Source organism: Moschus berezovskii, chromosome 20, assembly GCF_049115385.1.
Source record: "Moschus berezovskii isolate FMDL1 chromosome 20, NW_MosBer_1.0, whole genome shotgun sequence".
NCBI classification, from domain to species: Eukaryota; Metazoa; Chordata; class Mammalia; order Artiodactyla; family Moschidae; genus Moschus; species Moschus berezovskii.
The window spans coordinates 27752535-27768208 of NC_142479.1; positions in this window are offsets into that span (position 1 = coordinate 27752535).

Below are 15674 nucleotides of genomic sequence, written 5' to 3' on the forward strand. Positions count from 1 at the left end.
ATGTGAATACCAACACACACACAAACCTCTCCTCTATTATAGAAGCTCATTGCCAGAGTGCTTTCTTCTTTAAATATGAACCATCTCCAGGTGTCAGGGTCCTGCCTGTTTTGGGTGTTTTCTTTTTTTTTTAATTTGATGAGAATGAATTGACTTATGTGGGCAACTTGGACTTGGAAACTGCACAGTTTCTGCTGTGACCAGGAATCCTCAGCAAAGTGATAGCATGCACTGCCTGTGACTTTGCAGACCCAGGGTTTGTGGTCTCAGGGTTATCAGTGTATCCTCCACGCTGCCTGGGTGAGCTGGGTGCTGGGAGCTGCAGAGGCTGCTGCTTTGTAGCTAGGGACTAGCTGTCTGTCTCTGTGCATCTCAGCTGTAGTCTGGGGAAAAAACAGCGACCTTCATCGGGTAATGGTGAGGGTTCATTGAGCGCGTGTAAAGAGCACAGCCTGGTACCCACCAGGGATCTTCCCGGAACTTGATGGAATGGCTCCAAATGTGACAAACAAGCGTAAAAGGATGAGCACAGCCAGAACACTTCTGGCTAAAACACAAACACACACGAAGAGAGGAGGGACTTTACTTAACCAAATACCATGACTACTTATGGTCAACGCAGTGATAAGCTATGAAGAGAAAGCCTAGAAATAGGACCATGTAGGTCTGATGCAATGGTATGTGATGTGAGGTTCACATGTCACCTCAGTTAAAGAATTAAGCCCAGAAAATTGGCAGTCAATAAAGAAGAAAAAATTAAATCAGATTCCTTACATTATACCATATACAGAAATCAACTCCAGATGATTACATGTTAAAAATAAGTCCTTGAAAATTTTAATAGAAAACCTTAATAGAAATGTCTTTTGAACTTTGGAGAAAGGAAAGATTTCTTAAACATAAGATACAAAAATGTTGGCTCTAAGAGAAAAGAGTGATATATTTTTCTGTATTAAAATTGAGTTTTAGTTCTTAGACAACTTGAAAATAAGCTACAAATCGGAGACTATATTGCAGTAAACACCCTAACAAAAGATTATATAAGAATATATCAAATGCTCTTTCACATCTGTGAGAGATTATGTTTTCATTCAGAATGATTCAGAATATATTGGCTTACATCATTGGCTTTAGTTTTGGCTGTATAACTTCCTTGAGTCAACAGAATGTAAGTAGTTAGGACATGTGTCTTAGTTTAGTGGAAGGTTTAAAAGCATTGCATATTTCTTTTTCCTGGATCTTCTGACATATCCTAAACTAGAGCTAAGCCTGGGCCCAGAAGTGGGAAGACATGGAGCAAGGAGCTGATCCAAAGTTTGGAGCAGAGATGCAATTGACCTGCAGACTTAAGAACAAAAGAAAATACTCCTTGTTATAAGCCACTGTTTGGGGGAGTTGGGGGATTGTTTGTTACTGTAGTGAAAGCTGATCGATATAGAAACTTAGTACCTAGCAGCGGGATGCTGGGCTAACCAAAGAATAGAATGTGCAGTTTTGGTTTGGGGGCTGAGTGGCAGGCAGTGAGGTAATTATTACAGGGGGCTGGAAAACTATCAAGCTACGTAACGCAGTAGTGAAACATTTGGGAAAATGGTCACATGTGACAATTTGGAAGGCAGGAAATATACCTACTGAATTCATGGCTTTGAGAAATTTTGAGACAGAATGTTGTTTGTGTGAGTTACTTGTTCCTACATTTCATCAGATACAAGGAAGAGGTGACAGCAGATAAGACTGCCTCATTTGCAAGCAGAATTGAGAGAGAACATAGTAAGTATTGAAATTCTAGAGTCTGCAGAATGGACAAGTGCAAACATCTGTCATTTCAACTTCTGCAGCCTGCAAATTATCCTCAAAATAGAAACCAGCTTTAGGGGCAAATTTCAAAACAAAAGTATGACCTGGGGTCAAGACCAAATCAAATGCACGACTGTACTCCATTTGTAATCCTCTGAGAGGATTTAGACAGTCCCAGGGAATGGATGAGGTGGTACATTGGTAAAGGATCCACCTGCCAAGGCAGGAGATGCAAGAGATGTGGGTTCGATCCCTGGGTCAGGAAGGTCCCCTGACATAGGAAATGGCAACCCAGTCTGGTATTCTTTCCTGGAAAATTGCATGGACAGAGGAACCTGGTAGGCTACAGTCCATGGGGTCCCAAAGAGTTGGACACAGCTGAGCGACTGCGCACACACACACACACTCAGGAAATGGACAGCCTCATTTCTTAGAAAAGAGACTGAATTTCATTAATCCTGATAGAGTTCAAATACTTAAAGAGTTATATCTGGAGAAAGACAGAGAGGTGTGTCTCAAAGCACACTGTGGCTACGTACACTTCACAGAAAGTTTTTGATTGTTCCATCGCCAAACATGCTACTGGTCTGAATTAAATGAGACTGACTCTTTCGGACATAAAACGGTCTAGAGCTCTGGCCTTTACAGGCAGGAAACGTACTGATGGCACTGATAAGAAAAACAGAGATACCCAGAAGAAAAAAGAGTGACAAACAGGAACAGATATTACACCAAAAAAGGAAACACTTATGACTGATGGACAAGCAAAGAAATGTTTAGCTTCAACTACTGGTCAGGGCAACGCAAATCCAAACCAAAAAGAGATCTCAATTCAAAACAATTTGGCTGGCCCAGATGGGAAACTCAGTTGATACCTAGCATTGGAGAGAATGTGGATCTACATGATCTCTTACACATGGCTATTTTCATGCAGCTACTTTAGAAAATGATTGAGGCTCTCTCATAACAGTGACTATCCTAAAGTAGCAATTCCACTTTTTTATATATATGTAGTTGACTCACTGGAAAAGAGTCTGATGCTAGGAAGGATTGGGGGTGGGAGGAGACGGGGACGACAGAGAATGAGATGGCTGGATGGCATCACCGCCTCGATGGACATGAGTTTGAGTGAACTCCGGGAGTTGGTGATGGACAGGGAGGCCTGGCGTGCTGTGATTCATGGGGTTGCAGAGAGTTGGACATGACTGAGCGACTGAACTGAACTGAGTAAAAGTCTTGCTTATACAAAGATGTTCACAGCTGCACTGTTTGCAATGGCAAAGATCTGGGGAAACCCTCAAATGCCCTTAAAAGAGAGTGAACGAATAAATAATGTATTTAAACAATACATTTAATAATGTATTTAACATTTAACCAATCATTTTAACAGCAGTTAAAATGAACTGCAGTGCACACTCCATAAAATGGATGTATATTATCAAAACATTCTTGGCCAAAAAGTAAGTCCCTACGATTATAAATAGTATGATATACTTTTTTTGTAAAGCAAAAATATACATAACTTAGACACAGATATCAGTGAAAAATAAACAAGAGAGTTTAGGATGTTGGTTACCTTGGACTGAAGGAGTGAGGGACAATTATATAGAGGAAAATATGGTTAGAAGCAGGTTATTGTCAAGGTGCTAGCTTTTGTTCTGAGTAGTGATTCATATGGAGAAGGAAATGGCAACCCACCCCAATATTCTTGCCTGGAAAACCCATGGACGGAGGAGCCTGGCAGGCTGCACACCATGGGGTCACAAAGAGTCAGACACAACTGAGCGACTTCACTTCACTTCACTTGCATTATCAGAAAGAACTGCAACTTAAAAAACGAGATTGTTTTGAATACTTTTGAAAAATATTTTATTTTTTTGCTTTCTTTATAATATTTTATTTACTTTTCATGTTTAGCTATGATGGGTCTTTGCTGCTGTGCAGGCTTTTCTCTCATTGTGAAGAATGGAGGCTACTGTCTAGATGCAGTGTTCCGGCTTCTCACTGCAGTGGCTTCTGTTGTTGCGGGGCACGGGGTTGAGGCATCGGGGCTTCAGTAGTTGCAGCTCCCTGGCTCTAGAGCAGAGGTCTCAACAGTTGAGGCGCATGGGCTTGTTGCTCTGTGCCATGTGGGATCTTCCCTGATCAGGGATCGAACCCATGTCTCCTGCATTGGCAGGTGGATTCTCTACCACTGAGCCACCGGGGAAACCCCTATTTTTTTTTTTTTATTGGAGGCTAATTATTTTACAATATTATATTGGTTGGTTTTGCCATACACTGACATGAATCCGCCCTGGGTGTACATGAGTTCCCCCTCCTGAAACCCCCTCCCACCTCCCTCCTCCCCTTATCCTCCCTCTGGGTCATCCCTGTGCACCAGCCCCGAGCATCCTGTAACATGCATCGACCCTGAACTGGTGATTCGTTTCACATATGACAACATACATGTTTCAATGCCATTCTCCCAAACCATCCCACCCTCACCCTCTCCCACAGAGTCCCAAAGACTGTTCTATACATCTGTGTCTCTTTTGCTGTCTCGTATACAGGGTTATCATGTGCATCTTTGGTGGCTCAGAGGTTAAAGCGTCTGCCTCCAATGAGGAAGATCCGGGTTCGATCCCTAGGTCGGGAAGATCCCCTGGAGAAGGAGATGGTAACCCACTCCAGTATTCTTGCCTGGAGAATCCCATGGACGGAGAAGCCTGGTAGGCTACAGTCCACGGGGTCGCAAAGAGTCGGACACAACTGAGCGACTGAACAGAACGGAACGGAAATTCCATATATATGCGTTAGTATACTGTATTGGTGTTTTTCTTTCTGGCTTACTTCACTCTGTATAATAGGCTCCAGTTTCATCCACCTCATTAGAACTGATTCAAATGCATCGTGAGAACACCAGAGAACTCCTGACTCCAGGGAACATTAATTGATAGGAGCTCATCAAACGCCTCCATACCTACACTGAAACCAAGCACCACCCAAGGGTCAAAGTTCTAGAGCAAGACATACCATGCAAATTCTCCAGCAACACAGGAAAATAGCCCTATTTTGTTTTTAATTGACGTACAGTTGTTGTGTTAGTTTACACAACAACTGTGTTAGTTAACACAACAACTAATGTGTTAGTTTCAAGTGTACAGAAAAGTGATTCAGTTATAAATATATACATATATATGTGTATATATATATATATGATTGCTTGTTCTAAAACCATAGACTATTAGAGTTAAAAGCACCTTTAGAAAGAAATAGGTCTATATTTCCCAAATGAGGAAACCAAGGACCAGACAGGAGGAGTGATTGATCCAAGTTACACAATTCTTGCACGGCACAACCCAGCCTGCTCCTCTTGTAATCCTCATTCTCCAGGGCTCATATGTTCAAGACAAGGCTTTTTCTTTTCTCACTCTCCCCCATGTCTAACCCAGCCAACATTCTGTTCTGCTCTGCTATGACACTCCTGGGTCCATCCACCTTGCACAGCACCTCCTGCCACCCAAAGCCACCATTATCTCTCCCCGTTGATTCCTGCTAGTGCCCCCTGACTGGTCTTCTTACATTCTCTCTTGCTCTCCAAATAACCTATTTCCCATGCAACTGAGAGAAGGATCTTCTTTTGTAAAAAGCTCAGTTCTTATCTCTGACTGACTTTCTCAACTGTCTTCCCAAAGCACCTAGAATAAAATTCAAATTCATCACGGCTTCCCAGCATCACCTGAACTGGTCTCTGCCTTCCTCTCAGGCTTCACTTCCTATCATTCCACCCCCACCCAAGTTTTATGTACCACTCTCACTGACTTTCTTTCTGGAACATTCTAGACTGGTCTCTGCATGTCACAGGTGCTGCCAGTATCCAGCTCACATCCCTCAGCTAGGCTTTTCCATCTTAGTGCACACAAGCTGACTTCAGCCATGGAAGATAGCTCTGTCCATGAGCAGGCAAGGACAGCAGTGCCAGGGAGCAGGCCTCACCAGTGACAGACAGCAGTTGGAGTATAAATACCCCACCTCCCTTGCTCTTTGGGGAGATAATTCAGCTGTGTGCTCTACACTGCATCTCAGAGCATCCCTGGGGAGTCAGCCCCGCCATTCACAAAGTAGCTGGCCTGATAATGTGTTCTTTATTAAGTCCTTGTTTTGCACTCTGGTTCCCTTGTTCATCTTTCCTGCATTTCCCAAATAAATTACTTTCTTCAAATCTTTGTCTTAGGTCCTATTCAAGGGTCATGTTAAGATACCACGTTAGATCTTTGCACTCCCCATTTTCTCTGCCTAGAATATTCTACCCCTCCAAGTCTCAGCTCAAATGCCAACTCTTTAATTCCCCCTCTTGTCATATCTCTTTGTTATGTGTCTTCACTGACTTATCCTATTTGAAATTATCTTATTTATATAATTAGCTGAAAAATTATGTCTCTCCCAGGGGGTTAGTTCTACAAGGCAAATGTCTTGAGCATCTTGGTTCCCAGCACAGGGGCAGGGCCTGGCACATAGTAGGCACCCTTGAAATACTTGTTGACTTAGTTAATGAGTAGTTTTTGCCAGGAGGGATGTCAAATACAGCATCAAGGATAAGATTTACAGTAGCTGTTTGAGCTTATGCATTTCTAATTGGCAAGCAAATGGCTGGCACATAAATGGATACTGCTATTGTGTTCGAGTGGTTGATTCTCTTTAGTGGGTTTAATCTGCTTCCAACTACTCTAAAGTGTTTGCAATTGCTGTGCTAATTATGAATCCTGATAAACTCTCCATTAAAGTCTATCTTCTAAGTACCTTCAACACAATAATACTGTTAGAAGGAATTATATATGGTTGGCAGTAAGAGAACTATATTTATTTAGTAATGGTCTTAAACTCAACTTGCCTTTCCATTGACGTACCTGAATTAGTGAAACAAGACTACATTTACCTGCTTGCTTATTTATGCGGGTAAGATGTTGGCAGAGGCTTGCCCTGGGGGATAGAGATGTGGAGGCCAGAAAGAAACTCTATGTACAGTCCTTCGGAGAAAACTCAATTCTTATGTTGCCTTGTCCCATTTCATGCTCGCCTGGCATGAACACAAGGCAAGCAGTCTTTTGGACTCATAGGGCCCAAGCCTTTGCTGGGTGCATTTGAGTGCAGACCAGTGTGTGTGTGTGGTATTAATAATAATCTCTATGTTTTTAGTTCCTCATTTGTAAAACTGATTTATAGCAACCACTTCATACCTTATTGTGAGGCTCAAATTTACACAGAGTGTAAAGGACCAAGGAAGCGATAAATAGCTGTGAACACATAAAGACCTATTGTAACTGGCAGCCACTGATTCCTATTTGGAGACTGTCCTGTCTGTGAAGCATGTCCTCACTTGTCTCTTGTTTATAGAAAAGCTTTGGTCTCCCAGGCCTCCACTGTGTACCAAAAGGCTGGCTCAGGAATTAATGACTGGAAGAATATGAACATGTAGTAACAAAAGACAGTAATTGGGCCAGGAGAACAGGTAATAATTTAAACAACAGATCAACTGTATAGTAGAATCACAGAAATCTTTATTTCCTCCCTGGCGGACTTAGATAACAGTGTCTGACTCATATTCCTGAGTTGTCTTACAGATGATAAAACCCCCATTAGATGGAAGGAGCTAACTGCGTGATAATGATGAACACAGCGCCCCAAGATTGGTTGGAATTGGCAAGTTGAGGATATTGACTCCTGATTAACCACCACTGACCGATCAGAAGAATGTCCACAAACTCATCAAACCTCACAAACCTCTTCCTTAAGAATAAGGGATCTCTAAAAACATTTTCCCCAAATGAGATCTGAGGCCTTTAGAACATTAGCTCCCCGCTACCCCTTGCTTGCCTTTCAATAAACTTTGCGCTTGTCTCTCCACCACCTGCTGTCAGTAGACCGGCCTTACTGAGCTTGGGCGAATGGACCCAAGTTTGGTTTGGTAACACCAGGTTCCACTGAGACACAGGCCAGGTCTTTAGTTCACCTAAACATTCATCAGCAGGATCACATGCCTGTGTTATGGCAGGGGCTCAGAGTCTAGACAGGTAGGCAGGCTCAGGAATAGACAAATTACATCAGAAGGCAGTCTGTGCAAGCCCAGAAGGGAAATCATGGTGTCTGGGATCCAGGAAACAAGGAGGGTTGGGAGAAAGGAGAGAAGGCTTCATTGAGGAGGTGCTTTTGAACAAGAGTGGAACTCACCACATGAAAAAAAACAGTTCTCCTTAAAGAAAGCAGCATGTGCAAAGACCATCGTGTATCTGGCAGGAGGGTGTGGAAGACAGTGTAGGGGCACTGAGTGTAAATATGGGGTTACAAGTGGTATAGGTTGTGGCCACATTAGGAGGCAGATTGCAGGATAAGCTAAGAGGCTCAGGCAGCACCTGGGAGTGAGTGTGCCGAGAGGCGCTGCAGAGTACTGTTTCAGAACTGGAGCCAGACTGTCTGCTTTTGAATCCCACCTTCCCAGTGACTAGCTGAGTAACCTTGGACAACTTCTCTGCACCTTGGTTTCCTCATCTGTGCAATGGGTAATAATAGAAATAACTACTTCCAGGGCCATGAGGAAGAAAAGACAGCTTAAAACACATGAAGTGCTTAGAGTAGCTTAGCACATGTGAAGTATACAGAGTGATGTTAGCTCACAACTGCTGTTTTTCTATGGAGGGGCAAGATTAAGGAACAATCGGGAACCTCGAACCAAGGCTCAGAAGGAACAACATAGATGTTGGAGGAAAACCATGAGGGCCACCTGTCATAGAAGCCATGGCAAGGGAATGTTTTCAGAAGGAAGGGTCAACAGGATCAAGGGTCCTAAGACCCAGAGATGAAAGCCAAGGTGGCCATGGATTTAGCAACAATGAGGTCACCAGTGACTTTAGCCATGGCATTTTTGGTGGCATGGTAGAGACAGAAGCCAGTTTGCCGTGTCCTGAAAGCATAGGCAGGGAAGAACTGGGGAGAGTGGGGCCAGCGCTTCCAGTTGTTTGCCTGAGGATGGGCACAGAGGAGAGACAGCAGAGGCAGAGAGACAGTAAAGTTGGTCACCATGTGCTTTGCCAAATGCCCATTATAGCCCACCACTGTCTCCTGTGTGGCTCTCAGCCTCTGGTCAGTTAGCCAGGAGAAAGATCAGAATCAACAACTCATAGAAGAGGACACTTCTAGTAGACAGAGATCAAGAGAGGGCAGAGCTGGGACTTCCCTGGTGGTCCAGTGGTTAAGAATCTTTCAGCCAACGTAGGGGACATCAGTTCAGTCCCTGGTCTGGGAAGATCCTGCATGCCACGGGGCAACTAAGCCCAAGGGCTGCAACTGCTGAAGCTTGGGTGCCCTAGAGCCCATGTTCCACAACAAGAGGAGCCCCTGCAATGATAAACCCGTTCATCACACGGTAACTAGATAGTAGCCCCTGCTCAGAGCAATTAGAGAAAACACCTGTGAGCAGCAATGAAGACCCAGCACAGCCTAGAGTAAAACAATCTCAATAAATAAGTAAATAACACTAAAAATTTTTTTGAAAGAGTGACAGAGCTGGGACAAAGTGCAAGTTACCCATTTCCTCTCTTTTCATGATGTGATCGTGGGCAAGGGAGGACTGGACAAGAGAAGGCAGGATGCTCAGCGCCATCTACCTGCTTTATCACATCCGGCTCTAAAGGATGGATGGAGGCAGAAGAGATCAGTGACAGAGTCCTTTCACCTAACACAGGCTGGTTAAACATGTCACATCCTACTGAATCACCTCCTTTTGGGGGTGGTGGGAGAAATCTTTGGTTGAGATTGGTTCCAGCTGGAAACAGTGGGGCAGGATGGATCCCAGATCAGCAGAGGAAATGGTTTCTATTTTCCACATCTGCCCCTTCTCCACAATCAATTCTTGGCCATTTTAGATAAATCTGTTTTTTCTTTGACTCTGTAGCTTGGGAGTTGGGGGTGACTTGGAGCCTGATGCGTCACTTAGAACTGCAATGATTGTGGGAAGAAAATGCATGCTTCTGATTTGTTTGGGCAATGCCTTTAAGTCAAAGACTTTGGAATGAGGAAACCATAACAATGGGATTTTGGAAAATCATGTTCCAAACCGGGGCAGAGGAGACCCAAAGAGGGCAGTGGGAAATTCCAGGGAATAAACCAATGGATGGCCATCCAATATGAGGCCGAAAAATGGCAGGAGGGCTGAGAGGGGCAGGGCAGCCTTCAAGGCCTATAACTTGTGCAGTCTCTGCTGCTGCATACTTGAAATGTTTAGTTTTTAAACAAGGGATTCCCTCATTTTATTTTAACCCTGGACCCTGCAGATTATGTGAACATCCTGGTCAGTGCTGCAGGCTTGGTGGAACACATGGACTGGAGACTTTTTTGAGCTAGCAGGCAAGCCCTGACTTCAGATGCTCCCCATGTGAACTTGACTCTTGAAGCTCACCCACCCCTGAGAAAGCTGAGCCAACCAGAGTTAAGAGAGAGGACCTGGCCTATTTGCAATCAGAGCATTGCAAAGAGCAGCTGTAAAATGTATTAGACAAACCAAGCAGGGAGGGAGGAGACACAGAATACTCTCAGAAACCACCGACAGTGAATGGGGCTCTGTGCTGCAAGCCTTCTCAAGCATCTCCATATTAATAAGATCCTAGCACAGAGGCACTAGGAACCCAGTCTTAAGGATAATGACCCAGAGGTTCAGGAAGATAATCAGAACCAACGGTTCTAGTGTTAACACAAGTTCATGTGCCCGACGCATAGTGAAGCCAAATAAACTGAAACTTTGGAGTTTTGAGCAGAAAAAGGTTTATTTCAAGCCCTTGCTAGGCAACAAGGCGGCTTGTATTCTCAAAAGCCAAGTAGGTGGTGGGAGGGAGGTTCAGAGGGAGGGGACATATGTATCCTTATGGCTGATTCATGTTGATGTATGGCAGAATCCAACAGTGTTATAAAGCAATTATCCTTAAATTAAAAATAAATATATATATATTTTTAAAAAGCCTGGAGCTCCCCGAAATGTTTTGACAAAGCACTTTTAGAGACTGCAAAAGAGACATAGGCATATAGAACAGTCTTTGGGACTCTGTGGGAGAGGGTGAAGGTGGGATGATTGGGGAGAACGGCATTGTAGCTTGTATTTTATCATAAGTGACCAGTCCAGGTTCGACGCATGATACAGGATGATTGGGGCTGGTGCACAGGGATGACCTGGAGGGAGGATATGGGGAAGAGGGAGGTGGGAGGGGGGTTCAAGAAAGGGAACACATGTACACCCGGGGTGGATTCATGTCAATGTATGGCAAAACCAACCAATATATTAATGTAAGATAATTTGCCTCCAATAAAATGAATTAAAAAAAAAAAAAGCAGGTGAGGATACCTGCTTTAGAAAGTGTATTTTCTTCACTTAACAAAATGCCATCTACATTGCTTGTTAAATTGCTGAACTCTCCTTAAGCTGTTACAGGTGGTCTTTCTGATTGTTCCTTTTATTAACTCAGCTTCTCAAGATACTCTGGAGTGTGGGGTAGAATTTCTGTGTCAGATTCAAGATGTTGTACACATTTTAAAGAAAAATCCCCTAATTTACCTATTCCACATTCCAGCTTTTAAATGAATAAAGTGATTATTACGTCTAAGTGTGAATAATGTTTAAAAAAATAAAAAGCAGGTGCGGTGGGGGAGGGGTGCAGCTTACAACTCGTGCACAGCTTGTGCACAATTCTCGGAATGGCTGATGACAAGGAAACAGGGTGTAGTCACGGGGTTAACTTTATCAGTCCTTAGGCTCCAGGAGGCCTGGGGCTATGTGCTCCTGGTCAGCACGTAGTTAACAAATCCCACTAGGTGCAGGGGTGCGGGAGAGTTCACATCTGCAAAACAACTCAGGAAATTCGCTTCACATACTATTATCAAAGTACATCAGAAAGGTGCTAAAGCAAAGGACAAGAGGGAAATAGGGTCCTGCTCAGTTACGCTAGTAAGTGGTGACCTGGATTAAAATGCAGTGTCTGGACCCCAAGTCCAGTGCTTTCCCCACTACGCTAGAGGATACAGGGGAAGGCCAGGGGACCCAGATGTCCAGGCTCTTCAGACCAGAACATCCCCGGCCCAGCTCCAGCTCTGAGCTGAATACACTGTGACCAGATCAGTTCACTCCAGACACCAGGAGGCCAGACCACGCAACAGGGACGTCTCTTTGGGTGGCCAGCTCTCAGCTGAGCCCGGGAGCCAGGCCTCAAGGGCGCTGATGGAAAAGTGTCCCTGCCTGGGCTCCCCTGGGCTCCCAGGGCTGTGGTCCCAAGATGCAGTGGGAAATGGGCAGTGGCTGAGGTGGGGCCCAGGCCGTCCAGCCACTGCCCCGGGGGAGAGGGTTCCTCGGGGGACTTTCCTAGCAGCCTGTGGACAGAAGGCCTTGGTGGTTTTGGGGGACATATTTTGGGGTCAGACTGTTGCCGCTTCCTGCCCCTGCATCCTTGCTCTGTGGGGTGGAAAGGCTGGGGCTTTTTCCCAACAGTCCCTGCAGAGGGGGCACCGTGCCCCGGCTCCAGGTGTGCCACAGGAATCCTGCAGTGCTTTCTGCTATCTTAGGGGCCCCCATTGGGCCCCGCTTCTCTCTCTGACCACAGCCCAGCTCTGTGGTCCCGAGCATAAAGCCGGAAATCACAGGAAGAGCCTGGGAGTTAAGGCAGGGCTGTCTTCAGGGGTCCTGGTGTGGCAGCTCCTTTGTCCTTGACTTCAGGCTCCTCGTCTGTAATGTGGGATGAGATGTCTGTGTGTGTGTGCGTGCATGTGTGTGCATGTGCACGTGTGTTAGTAGCTCAGCCATGTCCGACTCTTTGCTACCCCAGGGACGTGGCTCCTCTGTCCTTGGATTTCTCCAGACAAGAATACTGGAGTGGGTTGCTATGCCCTCCTCCAGGGGATCTTCCCAACCCAGATATTGAACCCAAGCCTCCCGCGTTGCAGGCAGATTCTTTTACCATCTGAGTTGCCAAGGAACCCATTGAGATGTGATGGTTCAGCCCAGTTGTCCTGATAGTCCTCCTAAGGGCCGGGCTGATTCGGCTCACACTTGACCCCTGAATACTCACAGGGACTTTACAAAGTGGATATTTTGGGTTCAGGGCATGGACAGCTCAACAACCACAAAACTGAGGTGACAAAACTTTCAAAATCCAAGTCCAGGTCTTGCCTACCAGGCCTCTGAGCTTCTGGTTTTATGGGAGCTTTCTAAATTTTAGATGGGCCTGGCTCCTAGGGTGGGGGGTGGGTGCTTGACTCCATGAACTGTAGCCCACCAGGCTCCTCTGTCCATGGGATTCTTCTGGCAAGAATACTGGAGTTGGGTACGATTTCCTCCTCCAGGGGATCTTTCCAAACCAGGAATCAAACCTGGGTCTCCTGCATTGGCAGGTGAATTCTTTACCACTGAGCCACAGGGGAAGCAGCTCCTAGGGTGGGTAGGATCCAAATCCTTAGAGGCTGCGATGAGCCCTGCTAAGTTCTGTTTCCCTTGATCGTCATCAGAAAGGGCAGGGGGACTGCCCCAGCAGTTCCCTCAGCAGTTATGGCCTGTTAAGGCCTGATCCAAAAGGCTATTGTTCCCTGTCAGATGGAAGAAGGGGCTGTTTAGGATGTAGCTTGTGTTTGGGGCTCTGTTTGCACTTAGAGACCCAGAACATCATTTAATGCCAAACCAGAGAGGGTCTCAGTAGCCATCCAGTGAGGGCAGCAGTAGGACTGGATTATCTGGAGAGCCCTCTCTTGATACTCCAATGACCTTGAACTCAGAATACAAAGATCCACAGTGAGGTTCAAGCAAGTGTCTTTTGATAAAAAGCTTCCTGAGTCATCCTAATATGAATCGCATTTCCACGGAAAGAGTCACTGATTTAGGCCAACCTCCCCAAGTGGCTCAGTGGTAAAGAATCCACCTGCCAAGCAGAAGACACAAGTTCAATCCCTGACTCAGGAAGATCCCCTGGAGAAAGGAACGGCAACCCACTCCAGTATTCTTGCCTGGGAAGTCCCATGGACAGAGGAGCCTAGTGACTACACTCCAATGAGTTGCAGAGAGTTGGACATGACTTAGTGACTAAACAACAACAACCCCACATTTTACTTATATTTTTTAACAGTGTTTTCCCCTTTAACATAGTGAATAGGTTACTTCTCCAATGGAAAATAAAATTATAAAATTGATTTGATCAAGCGTTATCTTTCAAATTTTCTTACTAAGAATACAATTAATCTATAATTGTAAATAACTTATTTCAATTCACCATTATATGAAAATTAAAAAGACAAGACCAGTAGTCTTGAAAGAAGATAAAGATTAAGTAGAAACAGCATAGGAATGGAAAGAAAGATAACGCTCACCAAAGATAAGTGAAAATGACTGTCACCAATGTCCGACAAGAGAGCCAGCATAGTGTGTTAAGAGTGCGGGCTCCGGTACCACACTCTTAACAATGTATATATACATTGTTGTGTATATATAACATAGAATGTATAGCACAGAATGTATAACAATGCCACATTTTAGGTGGGAGAACTAAGGCCCAGAGGGGAAAAGTGATGTGCCCCAAATTTCACAGAAAACCAACAGCAGAGCCCAGAAACCCTGTCTCCCAATTTTTCACCCTTTTCCTGCAGAAGACCCACACCTCCTTACCTGTCACAATTCCTGGATTCTTTCATTTTTAGATTTTTAAAAATGAATTTATTTTTAATTGGGAACTGCTGTACAATATTGTCTCAGTTTCTGCTCCACATCACTGTGAATCAGCCATAGGTACGTACATATGTCCCCTCCCTTTTGTACACCCCTCTCCGCTCCCATCTCATCCCACCCCTTCGGCGGCAGTTTAGTCACTAAATTGTGTCCGACTCTTGCGACCCCATGGACTGTAGCCTGCCAGGTTCCTCCATCCATGGGATTCTCCAGGCAAGAATACTGGAGTGGGTTGCCATTTCCTTCTCCAGGGGATCTTCCTGACCCAGGGACTGAAGCCAGGTCTCCTGCATTGGAGGCAGATTCTTTACCAACTGAGCTACTAGGGAAGCCACTCCCACCTTTTAGGTTATCAGGTAGCACTGGGTTCGAGCCCTCTGATAAATACAGCAGATTCCCATGGCTATCTATACATATGGTAATGTATATGTTTCAATGTTACTCTTTCAATTCGTCCCTCCCTTCTCCTGGGCTCTTTCAAACCCCCTGGTCCTACCACCTTCTTCCATTCATTGGGTCCTGCAGGCTCCAGCACAGGCCTTCAGTGCAAACCACAAACCTGGGCGCATCCCAGGCCTGAGCAAAAGATGACTTCAGGCCCTTCCTGCACTGACGTCAGGCCCAGGCCCCAAGGCTCGAGCCTAGGAAACAGGATCTTGTGAATATGGCCCAGGTCCTCTGGGCTCCATTTCCAGCCTTTCCCAGCAGGCCCACTTCCTTCCCCCGAGCTGCGGACGCATCCGCGTCACGTCATCTGTTAGCAAGCCATCCAACAATTGTTCAATTTTCCTTAAGGGATACGCCACGTTTAATTCTCAAACAAGCCTGTGAGCAGATAGCATTATTTGGGGATGAGGCTGAGAGGTTAAAAAAGGAAAAGAAGTCACATAGATGGTGTACAGAGGAACTGGGGCCAGGGCCAGGCAGAGCCCACCCTCATAACCACATACACAGCATGCTACCCAACCCCCGCCCCACACCCCACCCCTGCACTCTGGTAAATTCCACCTTCATCCTTCCAGGCCCAGTTGAGATGCCACATTGCTCCCCAGTGAGCGCCTCCTTCCCGACCCTGGACACGTGCAGAGCCTGGTCTGCATATTATAGCAGCCCTGACCGCCTGTACCCACTTGCTGGTTGGCATATCTGT